Source organism: Xenopus laevis, chromosome 6S, assembly GCF_017654675.1.
Source record: "Xenopus laevis strain J_2021 chromosome 6S, Xenopus_laevis_v10.1, whole genome shotgun sequence".
Taxonomy (NCBI): domain Eukaryota; kingdom Metazoa; phylum Chordata; class Amphibia; order Anura; family Pipidae; genus Xenopus; species Xenopus laevis.
In genome coordinates, this window is record NC_054382.1 from 65,891,017 (window position 1) to 65,910,922 (window position 19,906).

At 37.0% G+C, this 19,906-nt stretch overlaps 1 protein-coding gene across 1 annotated transcript in view; it reads right to left on the minus strand.

Moving 5' to 3' along the window:
* The window catches only part of cdh18.S (cadherin 18 S homeolog), a 355,950-nt gene that overhangs the window by 256,346 nt on the left and 79,698 nt on the right, over positions 1-19,906 (minus strand). The window contains exon 2 of the mRNA XM_018269418.2: positions 11,533-11,600. The gene's annotated coding sequence lies outside the window, so the exon portion shown is untranslated. The remainder of the gene's footprint in view (positions 1-11,532; positions 11,601-19,906) is intronic.

Below are 19,906 nucleotides of genomic sequence, written 5' to 3' on the forward strand. Positions count from 1 at the left end.
TAGAGTAATAGGAGTGGAAGGCTTGCGAAATTTGAATGGGGTTATGGGTAGCCTCCCCATTGCTGGAACAGATCGTTAATATTTGGGATTGCCTGGCTCGCCGTTTTAACTGGTTAGCTAGTAAAGTGTGGGCTTTGTTACCCATTTGATAATATTTTCTCTTAGACCAAAGTAGTGTTTTTTCTGCATCAGACACGGCAAGTTGTTTCAAAGAGGCGCGCAAAGTGCAAATTTCTTGCGTCAGAGCCGGGTTGGGGTTATGGTGTACTGCAGACTCCAATCTATATAGTTTGGATTCCAATTTGTGAATTTGCTGTCTTCTAGTAAGTTTCCTAGCAGTAGTAATTGAGATAAGGTGTCCCCTAATGACGGCTTTATGGGCTTCCCAAGTTAAGGCTGTGGACTGAATAGATCCCCTATTCTGCACAAAATACTCTTTCAGATGATTCTCAATGACCTCCTTAGTGTGGGGGTCACCGAGAATCGTTTCATTCAGTCTCCAATGAGGCTGCTTTGGAATCGCCGGAGGGATCGAGACAGTTAAAGTAATGGGGGCATGGTCTGACCACGAGATAGCCTGAATGGAAGTGGTGGTCGTGTATTTCAAACAGTTTTGGGATACAAAAAAATAATCCAGTCTCATGGAGGTCTGATGAAGGGAGGAGTAAAAGGTGTATCTGCGTTCCCTAGGGTGGTCAATACGCCACGTATCAAACAAGGCATTGGATCTAACAACAGTGCGGAACTGTTTAGCCTGACGTGGAACCGGGGAAGTGCGTGAGGGGTGGACATCTCTATCTACTAACTCAGAGAGTACTAGGTTAAAGTCCCCCCCTATTATTAGAATCGTGGAGGAATGTTTGGATGCCAACGACAAAACTTTGCGTATCGTACGAAGTTGCTTGGTATTGGGAACATAAACATTGAGCAAAGTAATAGGAGTACCAACGTATGAGCCCTTTAACAACAGGTAGTGACCGTTAGGGTCAGCAATGTGGCTAGTTATCGTCAAGGGGAAATCCTTATGAATCAGAATCATGACCCCCGCTCTCTTATGGGGACCAGATGCCCGATAGGTCCTAGGGTATTGTGAGGAGGTAAGGGTACAATTATCAGACGCTTTGAAGTGCGTTTCCTGGAGGAACGCCACGTCCGCTTTAAACCTCCTTCAGAGCCAGTGTTCTTTTCCTGGGACTATTAAGCCCTTTCACATTCAACGAAAATAGTCGGACCATCGGGAAACAATGGGTGAGAATGCTATGTTAGAAGGCTCATACGCTGACGAAATCATGTACTGCACAAAAAAATAGACATAGGAATCAACAGACATCATAAAAAACAACCAATCAAAGCATAGAACCGTCCACTGTAGAGCGATATAGGCGGTATTCCACCCCATCGCGGAAGGTCCAGGGTCTACCGGGAACACAGACCCCCGTAAAGCACCAAACGTTAATCCAACAGCAGAAACGAGCCAAAAAGGAAAAAGAGGCTGTATATCTAACATCATGTTCGCCCAGATAGCAAGGCAACCAACATATATCAGGAAGGCGGGCAATCCAAGGTTTGTAAAATGAAGGAAAAAAGAGGGAGGCTCGGTAGGTAGCGAATCAAAAATAACAATAAACAAAACAAAATACAAAATATGTACAAGCGATGGTGTTACCTGAACCCGGTAACCTGGGACACCACAGAGATACCCCATCAGGGTATCGGTGTCGAGAGAAGCGTCTAGGCAAAAAACAACCAGGGAAGGTGTCCGTCCCTCCACAGGTAAGGCTTGCTAGGAACAAATATTGTAGATCAAATCCCGCAAAGCTGCAAAGCTGTCCATAGGATCAAAACCAACACGAAACCATCACAAGTCGTCTCAAGTGGGAGAGCCAGGTCCATGCGGAGGGGTAGATGGCAGGGTCTTGGCAGAGCTTGTCAGTTCACAGTCCGGAGTCATCTGAGGGAAACGTGGAGGTGTAGCACCTTTAGGCATCGGCAAATTAGGCAAGCCAAGCCCACTCTGAAATGCATTGCTTTTCTGCAGGTCAGAGAGAAAGTGTTGCTGGCCCTGTACGGAGACAATCAATTTGAAGGGAAACCCCCATCGATATGGGGTATTGTGCGCTCGTAGATGCTGAGTGACAGGCTTAAAATCCCTTCTTCTGGCTAACGTGATGGGGGATATATCATTATAGATTTGTAGCTTCACCCCCTGAAAGTCAATGTGGGTCGAGTTCCGTGTCACCTGAAGGACTTTCTCCTTACTCTCAAAGTAATGGCAACAGAGGATAATATCTCTCGGAGCTGACTGGCTGGATTTTTTAGGCCCCAGCGCTCTGTGGGCCCTATCGAATCTCCAGGCTTCAACAGGTAACTCTGGGCAAAGCTTGGAAAACAGAGCTCTGAGATATTGCCTGATATCTTTAGGCAGAATGCTCTCAGGGACACCTCGTATACGAAAATTCTGCCTTCGGTTCCTGTTCTCCAGGTATTCGCAGTGTGACCTGAGATTGGCCAGTTCCTCCTGTATAGTGAGCTGGTCGTCCTCTAAGGCATTGTGTCGCACTGTGTCAAGTTGTCAGAGATAGTTTCCAGCTTATCCACTCTTTGGCCCAGTGAGTGAATCTCAGACTGAAATTCATGTACTGCGTCCTTAACTGCACCCGCAATTGCAGCAGTCAGTGAGTTACGTAGGGCCGAGAGCTGAAGAGCAAGTATGTCAGCTGTAACAGGCCGAGAAGTGTAGGGGTCATCTGCTCTAGTGGAGGAGGTTTCCATCCAATTGTCTGGGGTGCGGGGACGTGAAGGGGCAGAGGGGCCTACCCCATTGTCCAAGGCCAGGTCGCCACCGTTGGCCTGGTTCAGCATGCCAGTAGTCACATATGTAGGCTGGGGCGATGTATGTAAGGGGGCCCCACCTGGAGAGCTAGAGGCCGAGGAATGGCTTGTAGTCTGATCCCCCACATCAGTCCCATCCCCACGCACCTGATCAGTAGTAGATAGCACAGGCTTGGCGGGAGACTACGCAGGGTGGGGCGACTTGGAAGCCGATGCATTGCAGCCATCAGAATAGTCTCCCCCGTCCCTTAACTTGCGTGGCTTGTCGGCAGCTGCCAGTCTGTGGAGTGAAGCTGCACGCTTATGAGAGCTTTTAGGTACCTTGTCCGGGCTAGCGTGCTCCGGATCCGAGTCCGCGCCGCCATCTTGGGCCCGCCGGTGCCTGTGAGGAGCCGCAGATTTGTTGAGAAACGGCTTCAAAGTGCCCGTCAGTTCCAGGTGCTTCTTTTTCCCCATTTCCAGAGGGTGCAATGACGGGATTCCCCGATCGATTGTGTGCCAAAAGCTGCTAATATTCGGGGATTTATGGCCTCTTACTGCGGAGCGACGTAGAACAGCGTCTTCACTCGGTCATGTTGCGCATGCGCCCCCTTTAAGTTATCTTTTAATATGTTATAGAATGGCTACTTCTAAACAATTTTTCAACCGGCCTTCATTTTTTCTTTTTCAATTATTTGTTTTCTTCTGCTCTGTAAGGCTACAAATATATTTTAATTGCTATTTTTAATTACTCAAGTTTCTATTCAGGCCCTCTCTTATTCACAAACCATTCCCTTGTTCAAATTAATGCATGGTTTCTAGGTTCATTTGGGCCCTAGTAACCAGATTGCTGAAATTGCAAACTGTCTAGCTGCTGAATGAAATGCTAAATAACTCAAAAATAATAGAATATGAAAAATCACAAATAATAGAATATGAAAACAAGTTGCAAATTATTTAGAATATCACTTTCTACTAAAAGTTAACTCAAAGGTGAACAATTAAACTTTGCATATGGGTTAAACTATTTTTTAACACAAACCAATTATATACTTTATACAGGAGGTGTAAAAACGCAAGGTATCCCAGCTGATGAAATCCTCTCTCACTGGAAAAAAAATAAAATGCACAAAGATCCTGTTTATCAAACTGTGTAAAATGAATTATGCCAGAGAAATAGAGTAAAAGTGTGATCATAAATAGTATATTTGAAACGTTTTATGTCACTTTATATGTAATTTTACACTGTGTTTCCATTGTAGAAATCAGCAAACCAAAACCATAAGTATTGGTATGCGATCCATTATCTGGAAACCTGTAATCCATAAATCTCTGAATCTAGCATAGACTCTATTTTAGTCAATAATTTAAGGTATGAAGATCCAAATTAGGACCGATTATCTGGAAAATCTCATATCCTGAGCATTCTGGATAACAGGTCCCATACCTCTATTTATAAAACAGTGAATCATTTTACATCACCAGTACACCAAACTTTACACCATCTCAGATGCGGCATTCACCTTAAATTTAAATTCCAGAGTTTAATATTCTCTCTTCTTTTTCGTAAGAATCATTATTTCTCTCTTTGAAAATTTCACCATTTATATCTAACCACTGGGAATTTTGGGAAGTGATATTACATCAGCTATCATATCATTATGCCTGTCATTCCTGTCAAAGACAGTTTATAAGAAAAAAATGTTTTTCCAGCACCAATGCTTTAGTTGCTCAAGCTGTTTTTGCAACCTTTGCTTTTATTTCAAGTAGGGCTAGAAGGAAAAAGGTAGAAGAGCTCTTAAAGGACAATAAAAGTCTAGCACCCTTGCTAGTGAAATAAAATGGTTTCCCCTGCACTGAAACATGAAAAAACATTAGCTATACCACCATTTTATTTTCCTTAGGTTAGCATGAACCTAAGGAATAGTAAGTGATTTTTTTTTTGTTCAGACAGTTTCAGAAGTTCAGATGGTGCAGATGCCATCTAGAGGAGTTGTTAAGTGGCATCTGCTGATGCTGTACCATCAGAAGGACATTGATATTGCCTGTGATTTGTAAACTGCTTGCAGTCAGTTATCTCACGCATCATTGGCAACCTACTATTTTTAGATTATTGATTCTGAAAGCTAATTAACTTTCTTCCAGCTATGGACTTTTTTCCTGTTGGTGGTAATGCCAAATTGCTTTTGGGCTGTTGACTGCTCTGTGCTTTTCTTGCAACACCAATGAACATGGAAAATTACAATTGTAACTGTAATTGAAAGCACTCCCAGTCTCTGAATGTCCTGCTGGTGTACTATTTCCACCTCAACATGTTGGTGTGCAATTCCCAACCCCAGATTGGTTTCTACATTTGGCCAGTATTATTATATTTTTATTATTAATATCATTATTTAGGTTGTACCTTCAGAAAAATATGCATTAAGATATGGAACATCTGTAAAATATTAAAAACTGTTTTCCAATCATGATTTTATAGGTCAATGTCTTGTGGCCTTTCTGTTCTGTCCCAATGCAGAAAGCAGAAATGGTAAAAAAATTGGTTCACTGAGATGGGAGTGGGAAAAATTTGACGAACTACACTGAGCCCTACTTACAACTCAACACCTGTTAGATTATATTGAATTCCAAAATTTTAGTCCTGATCTCGTCATTCTTATTGACCAAGAATGTGTCAACAGCTAATGCAAAGTCTTTTAGAAATGCTATAATATCAGCAAAGGTTTCAGAACCTGTCTATATGTCTGCACATGAGGCATACTAGGGGGCACATTTACTTAGGGTCGAATATCGAGGGTTAATTAAACCTCGATATTCGACCGTTGAAGTAAAATCCTTCGACTCCGATATTCGAAGTCGAAGGATTTACCGCTATTCGTTCATTCAAACGATCGTAGGAAAATTGTTCGATCGAACGATTAAATCCTTTGAATCTAACGATCCATCGTTCGAACGATTTTCCTTCGATCAGAAATTTGTTAGAAAGCCTATGGGGACCTTCCCCATAGGCTAACATTGATGCTCGGTAGGTTTTAGGTGGTCAAAGTTTTTTTTTAAAGAGACAGTACTTCAACTATCAAATGGTCGAATAGTCGAACGATTTTGTGTTTGAATCGTTCGATTCGAAGTCATAGTCGAAGGTCGAAGTAGCCAATTCGATGGTCGAAGTAGCCAAAAAAACCATTTGAAATTCGAATTATTTTTTATTCTATTCCTTTACTCGAGTGAAGTAAATGTGCCCCTAGGTATCTTAGATTCATTTTGTTGAGACTCGCTTTATGTGGAACCACTTGACTGGCTCTACATACTGTATGTTTCTGCACTACACTGTCTTAAAATGAGTGGATGAAATTAACCTGTAGGTTGGTTTTCTTAATTCATAACATTTTCCATCTGTATAACTGACCAATAGTGAGTCTCTCAATATAACATGCTGCTTAGACACACAGATTGGAAATGGGAGAATCATGTATCAAAAATACTTATGTGCTTATGTGGGCTCTGGTTATATAAATATTACTGTGTGGCTTTCTCTGTTTGTTTCTCTACTGCTTTTAAGGCATATGGCATTATTGAAGTTGAATAGTGATCTGTCTTTATTACATCATAGGGCAGATGGTATTGTTTCAAGATGCATAGGGCTGTGTGTTCAATATATATACATATATATATATACATGTAACACCTATTTGGGCCACTCGGGGTTAATTCACCAGCTAGAACACACTACATCCCCCCCCAGGCTACTGTGCACACAAAAAACAACTTGGGCGCCAGGAGGTTCTTAACAATCAGGAACGGTTTATTATGCCAAAAAGGGCAAATGACCACAGGTTTCAGTACTCACGCAGGAGTTGAGGAAAGCAGCATATTGAGTGTTCACACAGATCAAAGGCAGGCTCACACAGAGAGTACACAGGCAAATGCAGTACAACCTTTCCCTCCTGGAAGTTGTCAGGAAAGCAGCTTCTACCCTACAGTCCCTCTTCACTGAGGTCCCTGACTGGAGGCAACACACAGAGCCTCTGGGAAGCTACTCCCTTACTGCAAATCCTTGTTGGAGCTTCAGCTGCTCTTTCTCTCTCACCTCTCTGCCTTTCTCTCCTAGAGAGACTATGACAAGTCTGCCCTAGTATATCTGTTCCTCATTCACAGGGGTTTCCTGGTCCCCGACTTGGACACATGCCTTCTTCTGGGCCTATTGCACTCAGTCCCCCTGAGCACATCCAGTTGGATCAGCATCCAGAGGCAAAAGAGGAAGAGGCCACTCCCTGCACACACTATATAGGAGTGAGTCAGAGCAGTGTCATCAAATCTCTCAGCCTATCACTGTAAAGGTTATTTTGTAACAGGGATTCTACCCAATAACCCAAGGAAATGGTGAAAAGATTAACTCTATAGGGCCTGTATCCCTATAGGGCCCTACATATATATATATATATATATATATATATACAGCTAATCAAAAATACATTTTTACCTTCCATCATAGAATTTAATCTTCTAACATTGGACAGTTTTTTAAATTGATGTTTCACCATTTTATTGTTAAGTAAGGTTTTCAGACTGCTTGAAAAATCAAGGACAGTAATAATAAATGTTAAATTAGAATTGTAGTTAAATATATTGCTTAGTATCAGAGGCACAGAAAGAGATCACAAACAACCAAGACTTTAAGAGGTACATTGAGATACAAACTTTTTAGTTGCTGTTTTAAAACAACAACAGACTATGATGTGGACTACTGCTTGGTCATAGAGTGACTGGTTTAAAGAATTTCATTGTGATTTAGTAAATCTTTGGAAGATATGCACAGAACATCAAATACAAGCTACCTACAGTATGCATGACTTGCACGTTACATACAGTATGCATGACTTGTTTAAACTCTAGATGGAAAAGCATATAAACATCTAGGACTTGTTACTAAGTTGTGAGGAAACAATGCTTGGTAAGAATTTTAACAACAAATGTTTTTGCAGTAGGAAGTATACATGCATTATTTATTTTTTTAATTATTTTTATTTGGAGCACAGTAAGGAACAGGTTAATGACCAGTAAACATTGCATAGATGTTAGGTTATATTGAAAAATACAATATACAAATACATAAATCTTCGTTTTTTCAAGGTTATAGCAGTTCCTGTATATTGCGCTAACTTCACGTAGAAATATAACTTTGTAACAGGTAAACACAAGATTTTGGTTTTTTTAAAGTAGAAAAAAGGAGAAAAGAAAAGGACAAAAGTAAGAAAACAGGGACTTGGATCCGGGTTCCTAATGCTGCACTCCCTTTTAGTCCCCAGGTAGGTAAATAGGCGGGTATTGTAGCACCATTCTACTCTATACCGTATTGTTTATACTCTAATGGTAATGTGTTGATATAACTTTCCCAAGTGGAAAAGAATGTGTTAGTGTGAATTTCTTTTTGTAGTGATGCCTCTACCCATTCCATTAGGAGCCCGTGAAATAGTTTTTTTCTAAAAAAAAGTGTGAACAGAGGTGGGCTGGTGTGTATCCACCACTAAAGTATTGTTTTATAGCTTTTACTGATATAATTATCAGGAGGTTTTTGTTCCCTTTGGCAAATGTCAATTGACATTGGGAATATGAGTTCAATATTGCCCATTCAGGAGACAGTGGCACATGGTTTACAGTACAATTTACGATTAGTATCCAGAATGTTTTGATGTGTGGGCAATCCTATAGGCAGCGGAACAAATCTGCTTGTGGTTTCAACTGTAAGGAATGTAATCAGGAAATGGAAGGCCACAGGCACAGTTGCTGTTAAACCCAGGTCTAGCAGGCCAAGAAAAAACAGGACCGGCAGATGATTGTAAGAATGGTTACAGACAACCCAAAGATTACCTGCAAGAACATCTTGATGCATATGGTGTATCTGTACATCGTTCTACAATTCAGCTCAAATTGCACAAAGAACATCTGTATGGCAGGGTGATGAGAAAGAAGCCCTTTCTGCACTCACACCACAAACAGAGATGCATGTTGTATGCAAAAGCTCATTAGACAATCCACAGTTATTTTGGAACAAAGTGCTTTGGACTGATGAGACAAAAATTTAGTTATTTGGTCATAACAAAAATCGTTTTACATGGCGGAAGAAGAACACTGCATACCAAGAAAAAAATCTTGCTACCTACTGTCAAATTTGGTGGAGGTTCCATCATGCTATGGGGATAGTCCAGGGACTATGGCCCTTGTTAATAAATTTAACCCAATGTTAACAAATTCTTCAGTCACAAAGTTGAAGTTACGCAGGGGTTGCAATGACCCTAAACACCCTACCTACAAAGGCATTTATGCAGAGGGAGAAGTACAGTATTCTGGAATGGCCGTCACAGTCCCCTGACTTTAATATCATTGAAAATCTATGGGATAATTTGAAGCAAATTCAACTGAACTGGAGAGATTTTGTATGGATGAATGGTTAAAAATACTGCCATCCAGAATCCAGACACTCATCATAGGCTACAGGAGGAGTCTAGAGGCTGTTACATTTTCAAAAAAAAGGCTCAACTAAGTATTGATGTAATATCTCTGTTGGGGTGCCCAAATTTATGCAATCTAATTTTTTTATGATGCATATTGCATATTTTCTGTTAATCCAATAAACGTTGTCACTCCTGAAATACTACTGTTTCCATAAGGCATGTTTTATATTAAAAGGAAGTTGCTACTTTGAAAGCTCAGCCAATGATATTCAAAACTCCAAAGAATTAAGAGGGGTTCCCAAACTTTTTCATATGACTGTAAATATTGCATTATGTTGCTTTCTCTTGTTATAATGTCTAAATGTTCAATTACAAAATTAGATAAAAATTAATTTCAGTATATTCCTCATGTTTCTTTTTTCTTGGTTTCCAATTCGAACACATATACAGAATGCATTTGCATTACATGCAGTGAAATAACTACAATTATAGGGGCATGATAAATAAAACTGCTCCTATAGCTTCTGAGTACAAAGTATAAGTGAACACAATCCTACCACTGCACCTTAATATTTAGTACACAGTTGGCATAGGACTCACGGTAAACAAGAGGCTTTGATGTGGCACGTGACCTTACATATTTTGCTCAAAATGTTATACTAACTCATCAATTTTTGTAAAATATATTTAAAGGGATTTACATGGGCTGAATTTAAGTGCTGGAAGAGTTTTCCTCTCTTGTTTTGGCAGTGCCTGGGTGCTTTTAGTCTTATTTTTGTATTTTTTTGTAACTATCTCTTTTCCCAAATATTCTTATTTGCTACTTGCCATGACTCAGAAATCCCCTTATCCCTGTAACCGTGCTAGCAGTCTTAGAACTTTGGAATCACTAAATTATTTCCCTAAGCTTTCAATGCAAACAGTTTTACAGAGGTTTTTAAGAAAAAGATTGTGTTCTTCCAATAGAGTAGTTTCATTGCAGTTTTTAAAATACATGTTCTGGTTCATGGATTAGGCTTTAGGAGCAAACAAATATATCTATATCCTCAGTTTAGCCAATCTGTATCAATGGTTTCTCTTTCTACTTCATAAAACATTATTACTGTGCAGTTTGCACAGAAGCAGTATTTTCTTTATAAGGGCAGCACCAGCAATTTATGCAGCACTTCATAATAATTTATAACATATAGGGGTCTTACAATAATTTAATAAATATAAGTTACAGATAAAAATCGGATCAATCCTGATAAGTTTCACTTTAAGATTTTCTCATCAATTTACTTGTTCCAATTTGTTTACCATTTCTGTGGCTGGCTAGTGTTAACTTGCGTAACTTTGCTTTCCTTTGCTTTTTTGGTTCCTTTTTTTCACATTATTTTAAATAACTCTTCTAATGTCTACAACTGTTAAGTAATTTGGGTTATATTACTCAAAAATGTGCACGTCTAGGTGTATAATGGTCAGAGAATTATGGTAATTGAAATGCCATACCCAGAATTCCTACATGTGCCCATCTATATGCACCATTTGCTTGCTGCATTTACCTTGGCACTTGAGTACAAGGGTACCTTAACTTAACACTAGCTTGAACAGGTGATAACTGAAAAAGTCCAGTTTTCATTTAGACCAGTAGGTCTTGTAGAATCACATACAGTTAATGGGTGTTTAAATGCACATCAATTTCCCTTAAACATACCTCCCCTTACAATTAGTGATGGGCGAATTTCTCCCGCCGGCATCAAAATATTCTTGATGAATGTGACAGTTCCGACACAGACAACAATTCCGATGCGTAGAATTGTCGCCAGTGTCTGAATTTTTGCTGGCGTCAGAATCGTCGCATAAGTTAAATATATATTTCTGTAGCAAGTTTGCAAATTTATTCAGTGGCGACGAAATGGGGAAGTTTTCCGCGAATTCGCACCTGGTGAGTAAGTTCTCCAACCACTACTTACAATTTCACTTCACATTTATTTATATGGAAAATTACCTGCTTGTATTTGGTGCAAACATTTATGTTAATTTATACAGATGCAAAGATGCAATTGAAGTGCCATATCATGCCATTTCCCACTTTCTATTGGTTTCATAATTCAGTCCTAATTTTTAACATATTCAAAGAGATTTTTTTTATAATTAGGAAGCATTTGGTTTAAAAGAACATACAGGGAGATAAAAAACAATAAAAGAACACTGACTCACACACATACATATACATACATGCTTCAAATCAGACAAAAGAAAATTGAACCTAAGAAGGCTCCTGTACCTGAGACGGCACTTTTCCCAGCAGGACACTCACTGTTGGAGTTCTTTTTATTATTCATCAAAAGGAATCTTAAAAATACATAAAAAGGAAAAAAAGATGGATATTATTTAACTGTTTGAGGGAAAATGGAAGAACATTTAAAATAAAGATTATTTTATGTGCATGCAATGTGTAAAATAGTTGTCACAAAACATTGAAATACAATAAAATTAGCCTTATATAGTAACTTGATTTTAACGTACTGTAAAGCAAAGTAACAGGAGGTTGTGGTCAGTAAACCAGTTTCTGGTTTGCTTAATTTTACAGTTTTATGTTCTGTTGTTCAAATAATTAATGTACTCACAAATCATTACTGTATATTTGTGGACTGAAAAATCTTTCATGTTATAATAATGAGAAAGTATTGATTCCTTTATTGATAATGGTTTTTATAACATGAACACTCTGAGCACTATCTAATGTAAAAGCACAAGAATTTGACTAATTGCATCAAATGCAACAGTTGCATATTTATGTTTTATATTAATTTATTTGTGCACGTTTTGTAAGGAATAGTTGTGAAAGATACCTGTACTATACAAAGTCATTTTCTATCTGCATAAATCTGAGTAATATATATTCTTCCTATATGTTTCTAAACTGTTATCCCAGTAATTGCATTTTCTTTGGGCGACTTATATAAAAAATTTACTATTCTCAGACTTTACTTTAGTGTTATTTGTAAGCCTCATTTTTTTTTTTTTTTTTTTTTTTTGCTAAAAGCTCATTGAGCCAACTTATTCTGACAGATCAAAAGCAGAAGATGATTGCCTATAACAGAAACTGCAACTGTGTGCTAGTTTAATAGCACACTGCAGGCTCTGTAAACTATTTTTTCTTAAGGGTTTGCCATACTTTCATTTTTTATTTTCCCAATAGATTTGCCTAATGGACCCAAACAGTTTGGAAAAACTGTTGAGGATAAAAGTATTAACATCTCCGTTTTTATTATAACTGCCAAGATTTAAAGGGAATATATAAGGGGGAAATAATTACTAATTATAGCAATGCGTGAGAAAAATACACCAGTTTTTCAGTGCAAAAAATAAAGATGAAAGACATTTTATTACATTTTAAACTTGTGAATAGGGTCGTGAAGGTTAAACCTGTATTATATATGCAGTAAGAAAATATTGTTTGCATAGTACTGGTAGTAGTAGTACTGCTAAACCAATATTGTAAACCTCAGAGCCTGAGAAGGTGTATAATATTTTGGATCACATTATTTTACAACAATAATGTCATACAAACCAGTCTGTGAAGATTTAGGCCTTTATGGGGGCTTTAAAAATCTTCCACTTGTCAGCCTCCAATTGGGTAGCCCTGGTGTCAAAAATACTATGATTCCTGTGAATGAGTCTGGGAGATTCAATAATCAAAATGGCGCTCACATAAAAATTCTCACGCATAAAAATTATTTGGACGTCCATTGACTGCAATTTGGACCAAATAGTCATGCGTATAAAAATTGACGCATTTCAAAATTATTTTGGTGCCCATTGACTTCAATTGGTTTAACAAATTTTTCACCGTTTAGCGAATTTCAAGTTAAATTTGTGAATTTTTCAGCGAAGCAAAACTGCACAAATTCATCCATCACTATTAATGATGATTATAAAATCTAAATTGGGTCCAGGTATTAGAAACTAGTATTTGTGATTATCTATAAATATACTATGTTTTGAAGGGGACATTCTTCTATTCCTCAGTTCCAAAACATTGTTCTTCTTTATGAAATTAAAGAATAACAATAGAAATGTGAACACCAGTTTTCTAAATATAATTCAGTAGTCTGCATTTCCAGTTGCACATGCTGATTTAGCATTATTAATTAAACTAATTATGATGGAGATTATTATATTTTAAATTTGTATTATTGACAGCCAGGACCCTGTTCAGTTTTAAACTGATTGATATTAAGTAGCATCACTGATTGTAGTAGAACAATAATACAAGACTGCAAAACAATTTCTTTATACCTTAAATTAGACTTTCCAGGCTTTTGGGTGTTAGAGGTCATACACTGCTCTTCGAAAGGACATCTCTTAAGGCATATTGCTGATGGAATCTTAATGCATATATTTGTGTTTAATAGAAGTTAATGAGATTAACCGAGCCAGGCCAAGCTAGCCAGGTGCCCTAGGCAACTCAGCCAGTCACCTTGCCCCCTCACTCATGTGCATACTGGTTCGCGCAGGGATGTAGACACAATCTGCAGCATGGGCTAGAGGGCCTATCATGGTACATTAAACAACACTGAGATAGTATGAGACTACATCCTTCTTTATGTAATACAACATTATATGGTTGTAACTTTCAAAGGCTAGGGTCCCATTTTTAGACTTCACATCAGGACAAACAACTTAAGTGCTATGTGGTAAGAGACATAGTGGGAAGGAGGTCCCTGCCCCGTAGAGCTTACAGTGGCTGGGAGGCTAAAATACAGGGACAAATTGGAGATGAAAATGTGCACAAAGTGCAAAACAAGTTCATAAAATATTTGAACACTGCATATTCATCGAATATTTGATGAACTTGTTTTGATATACAAGCAACACTTTAAAGCACATATCACTTTGCACTAATTGAATGCACTGATTCTTTGCAACAGTCACTTTGTGGTGATGATGTCACTTCCTATTGATTGATTGAAGGGTATAAATTTTGTTTGAGATACATGCATGGTTGCCTTGAGAAAGGTCCCTGTGTGGACCGAAACGTCACGTTGTCTATTTTCAGTTTGTTGCAAGTTAACTCAGTGTTGCTGGTCTTTTTTTGAGGAATATACATATATATATATATAGGTCAGGTGATCCCACTGGTGTCTAATAAAAGGGCAGCCAAGTTTGGGAGTTTTTCTTTGAAAGCAGCTAGTAAGTTGCAGGTAAAACTTGGTCCCTTTGTTAAATGAAGCAATAGAATTCTTAATGAATCAGATGAAAATTAAGCATAGGACTGGCCAGATATGGGATGACTTTGACGTAGTTGGCCAGCTTAAATATACTGCAATATATGGACATACAATCCCTGTTTTATTTAAAGGGTAAGGCATTTTTCAGTAGCAGTATGCACAAAATGTCTCTGTCTTAAATATATTGGTAATGGGTTGAGTGCAGAGGACCTCTTTTATTGTGTATATGTATTTTATGGTCACAGCCTCATTGCACCCCTGCCTAATGGTTTTAAAAATTAATGGTGAGCACAACTTACAGTGCATACACTCCTGCTTCCATAAAAGTACGCTTATACCCTTACAGACAAATGTATCTTACTTACTTAAACACCCTTTCTTAGTGAAAATTGGGGCATATTTAATAAAGTGTGACTTTTCCCCTCGTCTAACTTCATCAAAATTCACCTTAATTCCCCATGTGTATTTTCACAAAACATCTCATATTTTCTAATAACCATAAGTATAATTTTTCAAGAGAAATATTCCATACGATTGTAGTGGGGAAAATTCTCTATAGACAATTTGTTGTGAAGAAATAATGTATATAGAAAATTAGCTTGGGTGAGGTGGCTGCTCTATCTTTATAAAGGTATTTCACCAGCCTTGTACCTGTACAAATTTCTCTTGGCAAAAATTAATTCTTGTGCTCTTAGTGAACTGGAGAATATTTACTTTAGAAATTTCACATGGAGAAGGGATGCGAATTCATGTCAATGAAAAGTATATTTTCACCACTGAGAAGTTTATTCTCCAAAATGTGTGTTCTTCTTTTAGTAAATTGGCTATGTTGAGGGGAATTTTCATTTCTCACCCATTTGTTAATATGCCTTATTGTATGAAGAATTTAAGCAATGCATCACAGAGGCTTTCTGTGATCATCTTCAACTAATTCACTATGTCTTGAAAAGGCATATTTATAAAAAGTGAATACATAGTTCATCACCGTTCCAAGTTTTAACTTCACTGGTATAGTATTTTTTGGAGGAAATTTATCAAAGGGAAAAATTATCAAAATAAAGACTGCCTCATTTTCACATTTACACCACTGAAGGCATATTGTTTTGTTTTTCTGAAATACTGTATACAGTATCTATCTATCTATCTATCTATCTATCTATCTATCTATCTGTCTGTCTGTCTGTCTGTCTGTCTAGGGTTAGCTGACATAGCTGTATTTGTTTTATAACTTTACCTTTCTCTCCTTCTTATTATAATATCCTTCTACTTCACCATTAATTTGTCTGCCAGCTACCATCTGTTTAACCAGTTTGTATGACCTATATTTTGAATATACTATTTGGAGATGTAATATGAAATATAACCAGCTAATTGACTTTGGTTTCCATTTTCACAGATTTTGTGACTACTTTCTAAAAATAAAATTATAGGAGATTAACTAATTTCAAATCTATGAACTGGACTCTTTAAACATATTTATTTAAATAAATAAATAACCAATCAATAAATACATTATCATTTAAATGACCAGCAAGCTTAATGATTTGAACTTTTAAAGGAACATTGGTATAAACTTGTATTTATTTATTTACGTTGAATAAAGTATGTATCATTGTGCAATACATTTTCACATTTATTGGTTTATTTTGAAGTTTAGTCCATATTTAAATACTGTAACTGCTGCAAAACAAATTATTTTCCTTTCTTCTCCCTACACTGCTTGATTGACAGTAATGCCAATTAGATTAAATAATATAATGAGCAGACCATTTAGATCATTAAAGGAAGATAATTGTTGTGAGACAAAATGCATCACACAAATAATATAGTGAACAGTTAAGAGCCTTTGCAGTGTAATATGTTGCATGGCGTAGCCTACTAACAGCTATGTACGATACATTTGTATGAAGGTCTGGAGGGAAAAACATCACATTATTACACCATGAATCATGTTTTCATAAGAAACAGGAATGCTAAGCACAGACTATTTAAAATGAACTTTACTCTATATGACTAGAAATATAGAAGTAAAAAGAGAGTGTGCATGACTAATGTATTTAGTAATTATGCTTAGTGAAGTAAGGGTATTTTCTGTTGCATACCAGCTGCGAGGTTGCTTTTACATTTATGTTTTTGTTCCTACCTGAGCAAAATATGCACTCACATAGCTGTTACAATATCTTCTGTGAGCATACATAGCCACAGTGTGTTGATGGCCTACTGTTTTCAGAGTACCCAACAGATAGTTATCAATATAGCCTGTATTTTGAGTATTTGAACTCAATATATTGCATATTTTTCGCAATCTGGCAGAGCTCTTCAATGTGAGTACAGTTACTTGTGGATTCCAGCAGTAGCAGTAGATATAAAAAAATGAAATCATGACATAGCAAGGAATCAGGAGCCATTGTGTACTGTTTAAGGAAAGTTCTATGTTCTTGTTTTCTAGACTCTATAAAACGTTGCAGCTTTTATTACAGTACTGTATCTCAAAAGAGAGTACTTTTGGCAATAACAGAAACACATTTTTTGAATAATTATCGATAAAAAGCCGAGAGAGAGAGAGAGAGAGAGAAAGAGAAAGTTTCATGTATCTATATGGTAAATGTATTTGCATATTGTGTTCATCAAACAATCATGCAATCAGTCGAAAATGTCAAATGTGCTAGGTTTTACAATTAATTCAAACTAACACCATATCTTTCACCATGCTTAGCTGGTACTCAAAATAAATCTGATATCCTGTCTTTACTGCTGCTACAAATTAAGGTGTTGATTGGTTGCATTCTACAGATTTATAAATTAAGTTGTTTTGTAGCCTATTGGTGAACTACCATTTCCCAATTTCCCAACAATGTCTGGAACAGCTAGACCAACAGCTTAAATAGATATTTTGCAGCCCAGGCCTTCAATCTGCTCTCTTAAGCAGTTGTAAGCATCAGTTTAACAGAAGATAGGTTGGACATCTGGATTCACACCATTACTCTCCAATTTGCTATAGGTTTTACAGCTACAACTCAAGAAAAAGAGCTGTTAATAAAAGTTTGGACATGTTGATAAACTAGATATCTGTATCATAGACCTTTTGACTAGAAAACTAGTCTGTAGAGTTCAATATATAAATAGTATAACTATGCTGTACCAGATTTGGCAGAAAGCACTGTGTGTTATTTCTACAACACGGCAAGTACCAAGTACATCAGTCACATACTAAATGATGAGAAATATAGATACACAGACAAAGTTTACAAAGAGTAATGAGTGAAATTTTTCACCACGTTTTGCTGCGAAAATTAAGCCCATGGGGACAAATTCACGAAATGGCACATTTTTGCCTGCGAAGGCTTTGCCACACTTCGCTCCACTTTGCCAGGTGCAAATTCTCTACCACTACTCAAATTCACTAAGATGCAAAGTTACATATCGGCAGCCTAACGTTGGTAAAATTTTGCTAGTATTAATTTCTCAGCGCAAGCATTTCATATTGAACTTTCGATAATGTTCGTTTCTGCCTAGCGAAACTTCATTAGTACACTTGCACTTAGGTCAATTTGAATAGGGTGGGTACATATACTGTAGCTCGTATATATATATATATATATATGTCTTAATGAAAGATGTTGGCGCAAATACTGAAGTGGTCACTTATTATTAAAAATGTCCAAGGAAGCAAAATAAAGACAAAATTCTCTAATGCCCTAGACATTAGCCCACCCTAAAACAAATATGGCATGCCCCTCGATTGGTAAAAAAATGTTAAAACAAAAATGTTTACTAGTAACAACAATTTCTATGACTTTTCGGCATACAGGATATGATGTCACTGACATGAAATTGAGAAGTATGTAACTTAATTTTATCAGTTTGCCGGGTCTCAGCTGGTGAAGGAACCTCTGAAGAAAGAGGTAACATTCTGTAAAACTGCACTAGCGAACTGTCCTCTACACCTATTAGTAAATTGGCGATTTCCCTGCAGATGGAGAGAGGAATACAAGAGGTCCTCTGCACTCAACCCAAACATATTGGAAAATATGTATATTGTCTATATGAATGTTGTGGTCACAGCCCCATTGCACCCCCACTTAATGGTTTAAAAATTATTGGTGAGCACAACTTTCCCTTGTTTGTAATAGTATATTTATATACATATATGAATATTCTACAAATTGTATACTTTTAAACAGCGCTTCAAGGTGAAAACCATTTATATTCGGTGTGTAGTGTACATTAATATATTTTAATTAGTAAATTAAAATAATATATAACAAATACTGTACTGTACCCCCATTGTAAAATATGAGGACATTAGAAGTCACCTTAGTGTTGCATGATTGTATGTATAAAAAATGTTTCTGCAATGTGCATTTCACCGCAATATGCAAAAAAAAGGAAAGCATATAAGGGAAGACATGCGCAAAATGACCCTATGCGAATAAATATGTGCTGCACAACATTTATAAATAACCTCTACTATCTTATTATTACAGAGAAAAAGCAAAGCAGTCAAACCAAAATAACAGGTTTCTATACCTGTATTAGAAATACAACCTTAAAGTCTTAAAAGCTACTGCTTGAATGCCCCATTAGTGTAGACGAAAACAGCAACCTTCACCTTCCATGTAAGAGCCAGTTAGCGTAACAAACTAAAATCCAGCTTCTCTTATAGTTAAGTTGTGTCATGTGGTAATCATGTCCTTGAAGGAGTCATTTTTTGATTTAGTGGGGGAGGAGAGGCTTTTCTATACTTTATTTTATAAAACTGTATATACAAACTATAAAGAATCACAAGTCACCGAAACAGCGTTGCTAAAGAGAAAATAAGTAGTCATGCCATCCACTTTAAATGTTACACGGATTCCTCTCTGATGAGAAAATAAAAAGAAGCTGTCTGAACACATTGAGTTTTTGATGCCAGACCGAGCAAAATGTTCAAGAAGATAAAGAGGAAGTCAAAAATCTAGGCCTTATCTAGTCAGAATACATCTGGAATAGATGCTTTGATTGCAGCTTGCACTTGTGGTATATAAATGTCACACAAAATAAAACCATGAGACAGATTATACGGTAAGAAAAAGACCTAAAACCTATCATTGTGGGATACCAACAAATCAATTGGATAAAGAAAATGTTGTATACAAGAGGAACAAGCCGCAAAGGGTTTTTAGTGATGGCATAGTATAGAGGAATCTTATGTAAATACAGTACAGCATATGCAATGAAGATATATAAATATGCCTCATTTGCCTTTGTAAAAAGAAATTAGAATTAATGGAGCATAAAAAAAAGTAATAACAATAATAAGTATTCTGCATTTCCACCTTCCAGTGGAAGACATATTATGCACCAATGTTCACTGTATGAAAAAAATTCATTCTGAAAAATGTACTACAAAAAAAATACAAAACAGGTTTTAAAATCATATAA